Here is a 14,507-nt window from a genome sequence, read left to right as displayed (position 1 = left end):
ACCTTTGCCTCTTTGTCAGGAACACTGAATCTAGACTGAGAAGTACATGGATTTTTATCCAAGACAGAGGACTTTCCTTCATAGCTGTGTTCATGAAAAGAAACATTAGCTGAAAAATTGATAGTTTCATACCTATTTTTCCTTACATTTCTTTCTGTCATGGCAGCTGAATAAAGTTTGTGAAATACAGCGTTAACAATGTTTTCTGTTACTATAGCTATATCTGCTTCGGAAATTAAAGAATCTATCATTTTATCCATACACTGAACAGATGTTTGGGCAATTGGCTCATCAACATTGTGAGGCATGCCATGAAAATGAGAGTGGGAGAGAGAAAGCACATTTAATTGATTGATTAAAGTACTTTGAAAAATTTCATTCAAAATATTTCTTATGATGGGAGCAATCGGAGATACATTCGGTTCTTTGAGTTTTACTACAATTTTCCTTAAGGTTTTTTCTAGAGCCCATTGTTTAAGAGAATGTGTTTTCATTTCTTCTTTTTGTAGTGATCTATCATCAATAATTTTCTTCTCTGAATATGCATCATCTTCTAGAAATGAATCGGATTCAGCTTCTCCAGGAAGACTTCCATATGTTGGCCTGTATCGATAAGTTTCAATGCCTCCCTCTTCATATTCAGTTTGATTAAACATATCTGAAGATACTGCATCTAAAATTAATTTGACTACATCCATAAGAATCTGAGTCTCACGTGGTGGGGTTTTTACACTTGTCTTCAAGTCTGATGAGGTCACGTTTAATTCTGTTTGAATAGCCTTCATGATAGCACTTGATACCTTCTTTGCAGGCATGTATAAAGCAGACAGAAATGATTCTTCATGTGTCTCTCTGGAAATATTGGTGCTTTCACATTCCCAGCCCATCTTATTGCTTTTCTTATTTTCATCATTAATAGCATCCAGAATTTCTAAATATCCATTGGCAAACTCTTTCAGTTTAGCAAAAACTATATTAAGAATGTCTGAAGCTACAGTTCTCAGTTTATTTGGATGCATTTCTTTTGTGCTCTCTGCTTTGGAAGACACAGGAGCAACAGGTTTTGCTTTGCTTTGAGTCCCCTCTTTATTGCCCTCCTGAACCATTCTGGAAACTATGCTGGACATTATTTTGGTGGATTTGGCCATTTTCTCAAGAATTGAAGCAAATGATGGGTTGTCAATGCCAAGAGTCTCTGAGATGGCTTTTAATCCACAACTTGCAAAACTGGTATCCATGTCAACACCAGATAATTTTGCAAGGATATAATCAAAAATTGCTTTGGAAATTAACTGAATATTAGACTGCAATGCAGCAGCCATTTTCTGATTCTTATTGGTAGTCTCTTGGCTTCCTAGGAGCTTGCTTAACATTTCATGTAGTGTTTCCTCAATTCTATCTAACACTTCCAATTTTGCATTATTTTGAATGTCTTTTTCATCATCGCCACTGTGGAGAGCACAAGGAGTAGCCATATATTTGTGAAAAGATTTTTTATCCTGCCTATTTGGCAAAATGCTTTGTTCATCAACGCTGTCATTTGCAGACTTTGGCATACATGAAGAAAGTGAAATGTTTCTTTGATCTGCATTTTTGCTGGATAACACATCATAAATACATGTTAATAATGGACTTGCCAAAATGTCATCATCAATACTTGTGACAAGAGATTCTAATTTTTTATTAGTATTAGCTGTAAGGGATTTGGTATGGTCAATCTCCATAAGATTTAGGTTTTTCTTATGGAGTTCCACTTCATTCTGGATAGCACATAAAACAATGTTCACTATTTTAGCTGTGTACCTACTAAGTTGAGATTGTAGTGAAGATTTGAAGCCCATATGCAATTTTGGACAAATAAATGACTTCAGTCTTTTAAAAATTATATGAATGATCTTATCATTAATGTCATCTACAGGTTTAAGTTCACTTTCTCCAGATTTTAACCAGGAAAGCTTTCTAGAATCAAAATTGAATGAAGATAAAGATTGCATTTTCTTTTCACTGACAAGCCATGTTTTTAATGAGCATTTATTTGGTGCTTCTTTGACTCTGTGTGCAGCATCAGAACTATCTAAGGAAGTCTGATGAACTGATGATGAAATGTAACTATTAGTGGTATTGGAAATGTAGTTTGGTGCCTTATGAAGTATGTTTAACACAGAGTCTCTTATTTCTTGAGCCACTGTATTGATTTCTGAAACAGAAAACAGCTGGTCTATCCATTCTTGATGTGACAGTCCTTGAGGCTTTTGTGAAAAAAGAACTGAAGCTTCATCACCAGTTTTGCTGTCTAAGTGACCAGGAGGAACAAAAGATATGTCCTTGAGCATTTCTTTGAAAACACTTGTGACTATGTTTTCTGAAGCCTTTTGTATTTGAGGCTTTTGGTCTTGGCTGAAGGTTGAAATAACTTTATTCAAACCAAGTTTTTTCTTTAAAGTATCTTTATGATTAAGAGATGGTGGCTCAGTCTTTAATTCCCAATCAGGAAATGTAACTTGGCTTCTAGAAACAGGCTTTGTAGGTGGTTCGATATCTCTTTGGTATTTAAAACAAGTGTTTCCCTTTGTAAACGAATCATTAGGAATCTGTTCTTGTGATTTTACTTTTTCATCTTTGAAAGCTGAATCAGGCACATTTTTTACAATATTGTCTGTCTCCTCATCTTCAGAATAAAGAACCATGCCTGGAAGATTTATAGGTGGAAATGGTCTCCCAGACCTAGGACTATTAGATAATCTAGTGCCAGCGAGTCTGCACTTTTCTTCGGTGTCAGAACGACTACTTATTCTAGGTTGTCTACTTTTTTGAAAATTTTCCTTTGCTGGTTCTTGACGGAGCTGAACAAGGATATCATCAAGTAGCTGAAGGAGTACTACTGTTTCTTCAGATGCAATACTTCTCTCATTATTTAGTTCCGTTTTCATATAACCTAGTATAGCACTAATTGCTTCCCCTATATAACCAACCAAAGAGGATTGGGAAAAAATATTTGATAGTACATTTTGTATTTCTTCATTGACAATTAAACTAGCTGTGTCAGATTCAAGACTAGATTTATTTTTGCCAGCTCTCTGAAGGAACATGCATACTGGGTCTGTCTTATGTTGCTGGCAGGAAAGCTTAGTTGAATCTTTAGGATGAAGATATTCATTTTGCTTAGAAGAAGTAAGAGACATCGGCTTTTCTAAAATGGTGTGCACCATGTCCTCTGCAATATCATACATTGGGTCTAAAGTATGAGGCATTGAATCCGTCAAAGGTTTTTTATTTGATGATGGGAGATGTTCATCACTGGCTGTTAAGCTTGGTTTAATGTTGACTGGTACATCTTCTTGTGAAAACATCTCAACGCATTTTTTCTCCACTGCAGACTCTAACTTCTCAAGCATATTTTCCAGTCTCAGAAGCAACTGAGCAAACATCAACATTGGAGGGCAAGTCTTCTTTTTCACTATCTGTTTGAGTAGTAGCATCCTTACACTTTGTTGTGCTTGTTTCAAATGATGCTAAAAGATCACTGTCTGATTTACAACTTCTGAGCTTAGGGTATGAACATAGCACGTTGGTTTTATTATATTTAAGTGTGGAGGTTATAGATTGTCCTTTTGCATGACAGGTTTTCCCCACAACAGTTCTTTCCTTATGTGCAGGAGAAAGTTGTATCGGTGTGGTTGGTCTCCTTCCTGACAGGTCAACTGGAAATGCACAGGGTCCTGCCTGAAATATTTCAGTTGTTGAAGATTTGTACGTTCTATATGTAAAGTCTTCATTGCATGTGCTACAGAAACCTGTACTATCTGAAGAGAGGATGGAGTTATCAGATGCTGGGTATGTATTATTTCTCAATCTTTCTTCATACTTTGTGATGGCTTGGTACAATATGCTAGTCACTTTAGGAACAAAACAGGTCACTATATCCTGAATTATAATATTTGGTTCTTCACAAGTTGCCTAGAAATGAAGTAAGCAGGGATGAAAACAAAGTCATGTAACAACTTACTCTATGTTTTGAAGACAGCAGGTAACATCGAATTTTTATATCAAGCAATGTATAGGTGGAATACCAATATGGTTTATGGAAGAAAATAGTAAAAAAAAAAAAAAAAAAAAAAAAAAAGATTAGAAATTTAGAATTTCAGATGAATTTCTAGTTTGTTTATTCTGCACTACACTGAAGTATTTTTTTGTGAGTGTTTAAGATTTATTTTATTCACAGTCTCTCAGAAGTTTCTTTTTCTCTTGGCATTTATTATCAGGATAAATGATTTTTTGTTTAAAAAAATTACCAAATTGTTGTATAGGCACATAGCGTGCAAATATTTTGGAAAGAAAATGTATAATCTTTATGATCCAGATGATTTTTAAGATCATTAAATATTTGTAATAAAATATTTCTCAAAACAGATGCAGCCAAAATATTTGGTTGCTTTCAGAAGCATCTGTCTAACTGAGATATGGGGAAGGAGCACAAATCATTCTCTCTTCCAGTCCCTGCTGAAAGGGTGAGCCTGTAGTCTATATATATATAGAAATGACTAAAGTTAATTATTAAGAATTATTTGATAGGTAAAAATAAAAGCTCATGCTTTATATAGATTGATGAGCTTTTTACCTAACAAACAAGTGTAAATACAAATTGCCTTAGATAGGAAAGCTGAGAACAGATAATAAAGTAAGGTAACATATTAATTTAGATAGAACATAAAAGCCAAGCTAGATTTGGGAATCAAAGAGTAGGGAGGGCTGAGCCAGATTAAGAAAGTTAGACTATTACTGAGCTGGAACTAAGAACCAGGTTTGAATAACCATTTCCTTAGTGACCAATGGTGCTGTCATAGATTTGTACTGGACCATGGATAGAAACAAATGCATCTGTAGAGTTCTATAAACCTCTACTTACCAACTGCAAATGTATTTTGTGCTTACAAAACTCTTACTTATAATAAAGTAGTACTCTGTTTTTAAATTGTTAAAACTCTTAAAGCATACAGGCTGTAAACACAAGTAATTGGCAGCAAAGCTTAGAAGGCTGACATGTAAATCTTTGTGTAAATAAGATTCCTGTAACTAGGCTGCTCACACCCAAAATATTGTCTAAATTAGTCTGAAGTGATTCATATTTCAGAGAAATATTCAAAGAAAATTAACATGTATATGCCACACTCCCTCACGGCTCATTTCAAAGCATTTGAGGAGCATCTGAGGAAAGGCCATTTTATTCAGTTGTAATCCCCAAATATACCCCCAATATTTTTAACTTATTGTATAAGCAATGGGTTAGTGGTTATGACACATATTTTAAGATGACAGTCTGTTATAAAATACTTGTCTTAAATAAATACACTCTAAATCAAATATTTAAGAATAAAACCTAAATATTTACAGAGAAGATAATTATTCTAAATCAACTACAACACATATAAATTATAAACTAAGACATTCAATATATGTTATTTTTCTTATTACAAGAGATGATAAACAATAACCTACATTATTACTCTTAGGCTAGTTGTGGCAAAGCGATTCCAACCTTAATATATAAAAGAGGCATCTATTTCTAAAGTTTTCTTTGTAGTGAAATATGACAGATGAAATCCCAGTTTTCACTTTCTTTCTGTTACAACATTAAACTGAAAAATATTCCCTTGGGTCAAAGCCTTCGTATTTGCTGCATATTCTATGAATTGAGCAAGTGGCCATGTTAAATAGTGTGCCAGAATATGTATTGTTCCACAAGTGCTTTCTCTTTCCTGTGTGTTCAGTCTAGATCCAAATTAGGTCTCATAAAAATATACTACCTTATCTTTGCCTGTTCCAAGTCTCAGCTGATAGGTGATGAGGTCCCTTTTCACAAAACTGCTAAAGACAGATCCAAGCATCTCAACTCATCTACTACTGAGTTCACCAACAAGATCTGGAAGGGCATATCGATATAGCTTCCCATGAAAGAATAGGCTTGTGGTATTTCACTCTCTTCCTGTGATGGCCAGATCCCTTAATATTTTACCATTCTATACTCATGAGACCTCATCTTGAAGGCCTAATATTATTTTTGATAACAACTTTGGACCACAGAAAAGTATAAGAATTAACTGAAAAGGAACTTCAAAGAAGAAAAAAGAACGAAGAAGAAGACCAACAAATATCAATGGATGACTCCTAGTTTTCTAGTTAACACAATATATTCTATTATGATGTATCAGAAAGTAAGACTAATATGTTGTTTTGTCAGTGGATTTTATGATACATACTTTTTCTTGAAAGGAATTTTGTGGTGAGTTCTTTTTCCTGTAGAGAAAGGTTGATCATTTGTTTATTATAGAGTCAAGAATTTATAAAACTTTTTTTCTAAAATTTCTGATCATTGAATCATTTTGTTGTATCTAAGAGTTTTTCTATAGAAATTTAAAATGAAGAATATACCATTTTTTCCAATCCTTCTATTTTACTTTTTCCCTAGATTGGCCTCTAGTCTTGGAAATGTACTTTATTACTCATGGGAACAGACTTATAACTACAGCATAAACAATGTGCCTCTCTGATCTTTGTTCTTTTAACACACCTTAGCCATGCCCACTTTGGTTTCTCTGAAAAAGGATATAGGATTTGCAGGGAGGGGGCAGTTGAGTTTCTTCTGACTGTTAAAAGGTCTGATAGAGCAGCAAGGCATCTGACCAGAACTTTCTGATTGTCATTTATTTACTCTTTGAAATGCTATAATTCGACCATTCCCTCCCCATATTCCATGGCAGGAAGAAAATAGTGAATGATTATTCAATAACTATGGGTTAAAATCATGGATATCTAGCTATATTTAATACCAGTTTAGATGCATTCCTTTTCTGTTTATGACAATATTCTATTATGTGTTATTACATTTACCATCACACACTAATGAAATAAAAATATTCTGAATTCCAAAAAAAAGTATAGCTCAATCATAAACATAATGGAAAATAAAATAAATATTTATTAAAACAAGTTCTAAAACTGAAGTCTGATTTATTTTCTTATATTTTTGCTGATTTGAACTGTTCCTTTTTTCTTTCTACTTTCTTAAGTACACTCCTTTTAGGCCTGTACTCCACATGATTAAATTTACATTTTCCCCAAGGTTTATAATTCAATTTTAAGAAATAGGCAGACTGAAAACTACGCCCTATATTTTGGCAGGAAAAAAAATCTTCACTGGGTCCAGTTCATAAAATGGGTTTTGTGACAACAGTCTATCCTTAGACTAGTACCTTTTTGCAGTATGCAACTAGGAGCATGGAAGCTGATGTCAGTGATATGTTCTCTATCATTTGCCCTCATTTGTTTTTCTAGGATCTGGTTTCTTAGGCCAACCCAAGTTTCCACAGGTTTTTCTCTTAGATATTCTGCAACCTAATGCATTCAGATTTATTTTTCTGTTTTCTTCATGTTATATCGTTGGCATAAAACATAACTCAAGGAGTTCTATGTATTCATTGATACCAGTTCCCAATAGACTTTCTGCTCCAAAAGCATGCAACACAGACCCAAAGTACAAAGGCCTACATGTAAATTTAATCTGAAAACTGAAAAAGCTTTATTAATGACTATTAGAAAACAATTTTATTAACCGGATAAAGCATGGCATCAGCAGAAATGGCAGAGTAAGTATCGCAGATATTCATTCCTCCAAAAAAAATAATGAGTAAACTGGCAAAAGAAAAATGACCAGAATTATAGTTTCTGGAACTCTAGAGAATTAATCAAAGACTTGCAGTGTTCCAGAGAGCACTTATTTAGGAAAAACAGTGAGCCTAGGTAATAGCAATAGGTTTTGGTGTTTTAATTTGTCTTATTTTTATCCCCTCGCTTCAGCTTCATAATATCCTTCAAAGATAATACCCTGAAATCATAGAAACATGGTTTTATCTTGGTACCTGCCTAAGATCTAGCATTATAGTTTGAACATAGTAGGTTCTCAATAAACGTTTGATAAATAAATCCCCATCTAAAGTCTTTCGGATTGTGCCTACTTCTCTCTAATGGCAAATGAAGGCTTTGTGCATGCCACTAATGGACTTTGATAACTGATTCTGAGTTTCTTTCTTTCAATCTTTCCTATATATCATTGTCAAAGTTACTCATTATGTATGCTAATTTGACCATTATACTTGCACTAAAAACCATCAGACTATTAGCCAATAAATAAACTACAAGTTTTAACCACAGTCTTCAGGATAATAGATTTATTGCTTTCTTCACTCTGTTACTCCTTATACCTTCCCTGTAATACACGCTTACTCATCACCTAAGTGCAATGCTGAATTATTGCAACTTTACTCCCACTGCTGTTATATTTTCTTTATTTTCATTCCTTTGGTACTGAATTTTCATCTCTATTTTATAAATCTTTTGTAACATTAAACAACTGAACAGAAACAAGAAAACTAAGCAATAAGTGAGAGAAGAGAAAGAAATGATGGAATAGATGTGAGACTTCCACAGCAAACTCCTATAAAACTCGGAGTTAAACCTGAACAAGAGGAGTGTGACATATGTGTCTTTACTCTTTATTTGGATCTCTGTGTATGCTTTTGGAGAAGTGGTAAGAAGCTCCAGGTAAGATAAAGAGTTTTTTATTTTTCACCAAGCTAAGATTTATAAGGAAAGAATATCCAAAACGCTTGCTATGGAATATTCAAGTGATTTTTGTAGTTCTACATTCTTGTGTTGAAGAAGATAAAAATGCACTTTTTACAACTATATTATGAGCCTCTTATAACCTTTTCTGTAAAGAGGTATGTATTTATATTTCCAGTAAATAAAAATGTATGCATCCAATAAATAAAATAAGCAATGTTATTTTACATGTAGTCTACATACGGTCATCAAGTTTTATTGCTTTGAACTAGACAAGTCAGTTTCCTTCCTTCTGCATCTCTTACTGTGTTATGTATCACATGAATACTCAATAAGTCGAACAAACTGGTATTTATCTGTCTTAAGGTAAAAATTATTATTTCAAGAAGGCTGGTCTGAACATGTCAAGATCATTTGCCATCACTCACAACTTATTTTACTCAATCATCTTCATGGGAATTTGGGGTTTGTAAAGTCTTTCCTAGACTTCATTTGTCTTGCTGATTTTTTAAAAATATTGTGGCATGGGTGTAAAATAACTCATTGCTATTACTTAGATTCATGTTTTCCTCTCTCTCTTTTCTTGAGTTGAGAAAAACAGATATACACATCAACAAAATAGGTGGTCACTAAGGTTTGAGGAGTGAAAAGTCTCTGGGCTTAACAAATATCTCTTCTACTATTCTACTATTAGAGATTATTATTTTGTATTAATCTGCAAAATACCCTTTAGGGTGGGGGATAACTGATTAAGTCATTAATACTATAGAGTAAACTATATTACCAGTATTAGAAAGCCAATAGTCTCAAAAAGCATAAGGAATGGTAGCTATTTCAAAGAAAAGAAAGGCAAAGAAATAAATACAGATTATGAGAAGTTACCTGAAGAAAGCTATGATGAAGATACACTTCAAAGTGGCATGGAGACCCTGACAATAGGTGGATTATAGAACTACAGAGGAGATATGGAGATAAAGAAAGGGAAGGACAAAGATTCAGTTTGTCTACAACTTAAGCTAGTGCTGAAAGTCTGCAAAATACTAAATTTCACTAAATCCAAGTAGAACTACAAAAATTGAGGATTCCATGTAATCATTTGCTTATAAGCAGCACTCTTATGTAATCATTAAAATGTTTATTTAGGATTACACATAATTCTTTAGATACTTACATATTGGTCTTAACAGGAGAAGAAACTATTCCCAGGTCTGTAGCCTGAGCCTGAGGTCCTATTTATTAGAAAAAGAAAATTATATAGTTTGTATCCGTCCTCAGCAACTTGCTAATGTTAATCCTCTAGTAGGTATTTATTTTCTGTTGTTACTACCTTGTTTATAAGCTTTCAGAGACTCTCCACAGTGAAGTCCAAAATTCTTAGCAAGAACCTGTACTATAAGATCTGATGTCCTTTTCTACCTCTCTAGTGTCTTCTCTGACTAGTCTTTCATATATATGCTATGGTCCAGAGACAGAATATATCACCGTTCCCTAAATATATCATGTTTCTCATGCCTCTCTGGCCTATGGTTTTGCAATTTCTTTTGTCTAGAATGCCCTGTGCTGTCTTTAAACTTCTCATCTTTTAGTTCTCATTCAGCTTATGTCAACTCTTGAAAGCCTTCCTTGAAAACTACCTGAATAAATACCTTTCCCAGTGCTCTCAAAGCACTCTAAACATGTTTATATTATAAAACTCATCATGCTATGGATTCATTATATTAATTCTTGTGTACACCTGATTATTATATAAAATAAAATTGATGTGTGATCAATTTTATTTTATTTTATTTTTTAAATGTTTTCAATATACTTTAAGTTCTGGGGTACATGTGAAGCTTGTGCAGGTTTGTTACATAGGTATACACATGCCATGTTGGTGATTTGCTACATCCATTGCCCCATCATCTACATTAGGTATTTCTCCTAATGCTATACCTCCCCAATTCTCCAACCCCCTGCTATTCCTCCCTTAGCCCCCCACTCCCAAGACCCTGGTCTGTGATGTTCCCCTTCCTGTGCCTATGTGTTCTCATTGTTCAACACCCACTTATGTGTGAGAACATGCAGTGTTTGGTTTTCTGTTCTTGTGTCAGTTTGCTGAGAATGATGGTTTCTGGTTTCATCCATGTCCCTACAAAGGACATGAACTCATCAATTTTAGAGAGAAATGAACTGAGATTAAGAGTGTACATATCTGAAAGTTAAATGTGAAGATAAAACTATTTTTAATACAAAAAAGCTCTTCTGTGGTTTCCAGCAATATGCTAAACAAGTGTCTTTCATTTTGCCTAGAATTCAGTATAGAGCATTAAAGTCATACTGTTAAAAAATAGCTAAACTTTCAAAGAGATAGTAGTACTTTCTGAAGGTAAAACAATTGTGAGAACACAAATCTATAGTGATAAACAAATGCTGAAGCTGATACCTGCTCTAGGGACATTGGCCACATCTGGAAATGTATTGTCTGGTCAGAGCATTTAAAACAAGACTTTGGGCCCCCAAAAGATGGGGAATTAAAACTAACAGCTCCTAAAAACATGCAGATGTTTCTTGACTTAAAATGGGGTTGACATCACAATAAACGTTAACATCATAAGTTAAAAATATGTTAAGCTGGAAATGCATTGAATACACCTAATCTGCTGAACATAACAGCTTAGGTTAGCCTACTTTAAATTTGTTCTGAACACTTACATTAGCTTACAGTTGGACAAAATCAGCTAACACAAAGCCTACATTATAATAAAGTGTTGAATATCTTATGTAATTTATTGAATGCTATACTGAAAGGGGAAAAACAGAATGGTTGTATGGGTACTTAAAATACAGTGTCTATTGCATGTTTATTGCTTTCACACATCCTAACATTGAAAAATCATAAGTCTAACCACTGTAAGTCAGGGACCATCTGTATAGGATTCCAAAGAGCTACATTGTCAATTAGTCATCTACAAGAAAAAAAAAAAATCATACCAGAGAGGAAGCAGGCAAATTATGCCTTCGCTTGTGGCTATGGATGGAGAAGGAGGAGGAGAAGATAAAAACATTTCCTAAGAACTCATAATCACAGATACTGTTTTCTATACCCTCGAGTTTCAAATCCACAGAAACTATTGCCCTTCAAACTGCATATGAGAATTTAAGAGCCCTGTAGCAAAGAAATTAAGTAGGAAGTTTAAACTTTTCCACAAAAAAGCTCCAGACTCAAGAGACTTCTCCTCTGAATTGTGCTAAATATTTAAGCAAGAAATTATGCTAATTCTACACAACCCTTCCAAAAAATTAAAGAAGAGTGAACATTTTCTATCTCATACATTTACATCAGAATCACTTGATACAAAATATCATTACAGATATTATAATAAATTACAAATGTTTCCAATTCCCCCATGAACAAATATGCAAGAATAATAAAACAAATTATAAATATCATGTATAATATGTAATATAATATTATACTGACCATTACATTAATAATATAGTAATCATCATATAATTAAAAATAATACAATAAATACAATATGGTATTCTAATGAATATGTATCACATTTCCTTATGTTTTGCAACAATATTAAGAGGTACACAATCACCAATGCTGCTCAACATTGTACTGAAGGTCCTAGACAGAGAGAAATAAATGCAAAGTGAATCCCAACTAAATAGCAGCAAGCTAATTTGTAGAAATTGACAAGTTTTTAAAATTTGTATAGAAAGCAAAGGCTCTAGAATAATGAAGTCAACTTGGCATAACAACAAACATTGGATAACTCAAACCACTGAATTTTAAAACTTATTTTAAAGCCACAATAATAAAGAAAATGAAGTATTTGCATAAATACAGATAAATGCATCAATCTGTGATCACTTTATATTTTCAAAGTTGCCAAAGCACCTAGATTCATACAAGATAAGTTAGAATCCTCCTGTTTTCCCAGGTAGCAAGAAGAGCTATCAAACACCACTAGAATCATGCCAGAAATACCACTAGAGCTATAATTAAGGAGATTTCATTGGCCAGAGGTGTTACAACATGAAGACAATGAGAAGACCTTAATGATGATCCACTTTTACTTAACAAACAGTAAATACATTTTCTCTTCCTTATGACTTTCTCAATTTAATAATATTTTTTCTCTAGTTTACTTTATTGTAAGATTATAGTATATAATATATATAACACACATAACATATGTTACTCCACAGTTTATCTTATCAGTAAGGTCAAAGATGAGCTGTTAGTAAGTTTCTGGGCAGCCAAAAATTAAATGTAAGTTTTTTACCATGCAGGAGGTCAGTGTTCCAACTCTCAGCCCTTAATGTTCAAATGACAACTGTACTTCTGGTTGTTCTATACATAATCACCAAAACATGGAAACAACACCAAATTTCAAATTTCTTTCAGTTCAAGGATGAATAAACAAACTCTGATGGATCCATGCAACGGAAAGGAACAAACTATTGACACATGCAATAACTTGGATGAATTTCAGGGGTATTATGCTGAGTAAAAGAAGCCATTTTCATGAAGTCAAATGATGTAAAATTCTATTTACATAACATTCTCCAACAGAAAAATATATCCATGAGAACATAGCGCTATTTGATAATAATCCCAGAGGTAACATAACTAATAATCCCAGAGGTAATTTGGGATTATTAGTTGGGAGAAGGAGGGTGTGACTGCAAATAAACAGGATGAGGGAGATTTTTGGAATACTGGACTGTTCTATATGTGATTGTGATCGAGGTTACACAAATCTATACATGTGATTGTACACGTAATTGCACAAAATATTCCATTTTGCTTTAGGATGATTTAAAAAAACAAAATAAATGCCTTGAGATATTTTCTGAGAATGAAAAAATACAGAGACAAGATAAGGAGCTGCAGCAGGAAATTCACTTTGAACTCTGCCTGGAGAATCACCAGCTGCAAAAGTGTGTGGGGCAAATTTCTCGTAAGAGTATAGAGGATGTGACACTGTTCTGAGTTCACACTCATGACGCTATGATGAAATGGAAACCAGAAAGACCTGATTATGGTGCATGGGAAATAGGGGCACCTCTAAAAATGTATGACGTGTGATGTCACTATTGTGTATTTCTGAAATTCGCAAGAAGACTACAATGACACATACACCCTTCACTGAGACTGGAGAGTAGCTATACATAACCGCTCACACCCAAGGCTGATATGAATCACATTACTTTACATTTCATCTTTCAATAAAGTTAAAAGTTAGGTAAGTACTGAACTTTAGATGCTGATAAAAGCTTGCTGAAACAGTCAGAGCTTCATTCAATAGGTAATAGTTTTAACGGTGGAGGAAGAAACCATCAGAACAGAGTTTTAAGCATAACAAGCAACAGTACAAAATGGATCTGAGGCAGGTAAAAAAAAGTCAACAAAGGCTAGTTGGTAATCTACTGCAGTGACACAGGAAAGCTCTGACCTCGAAATGGGATTCATGGGATACTATGATGAAGCTGCATGGAAAATAATCAGCTTCTTTCCTGATAATACACAATCAAAGATAGTTAAATCAAGTCTACAGTTCTGCATTCTGGCCGTGAAATTGTAGCTAATATCAGAAGAGAAAAAACCATTGTAATTTCATAATGTTATAAATAAAGGGAACTGGTAGAGACTGGGCATAGCAAAGCCATTTCTCCTTGTAAACTTACTTCATTTTTTCTCTCTTCATTTATTTGTTCCTTCTTTTTTTCCCTAATTCTCTACCTTCACCCTTTCTTACTGGTTGGCAGTATAATAGAACACAATGTTGCTATATAAGAGCAGTTATCTTAGGTACAAGTTTGTATCATTTCAGTAGCTATTTTAAATATAGGGAGGTTGGTTGGAACTACAGTACAGGCAAGCCTGTCCC

The sequence above is a fragment of the Aotus nancymaae genome, unplaced genomic scaffold (assembly GCF_030222135.1).
Source record: "Aotus nancymaae isolate 86718 unplaced genomic scaffold, 86718_ANA_hifiasm-v0.15.2.pri h1tg000008l, whole genome shotgun sequence".
Taxonomy (NCBI): Eukaryota; Metazoa; Chordata; class Mammalia; order Primates; family Aotidae; genus Aotus; species Aotus nancymaae.
Note: the sequence above shows the minus strand (reverse complement) of the source record.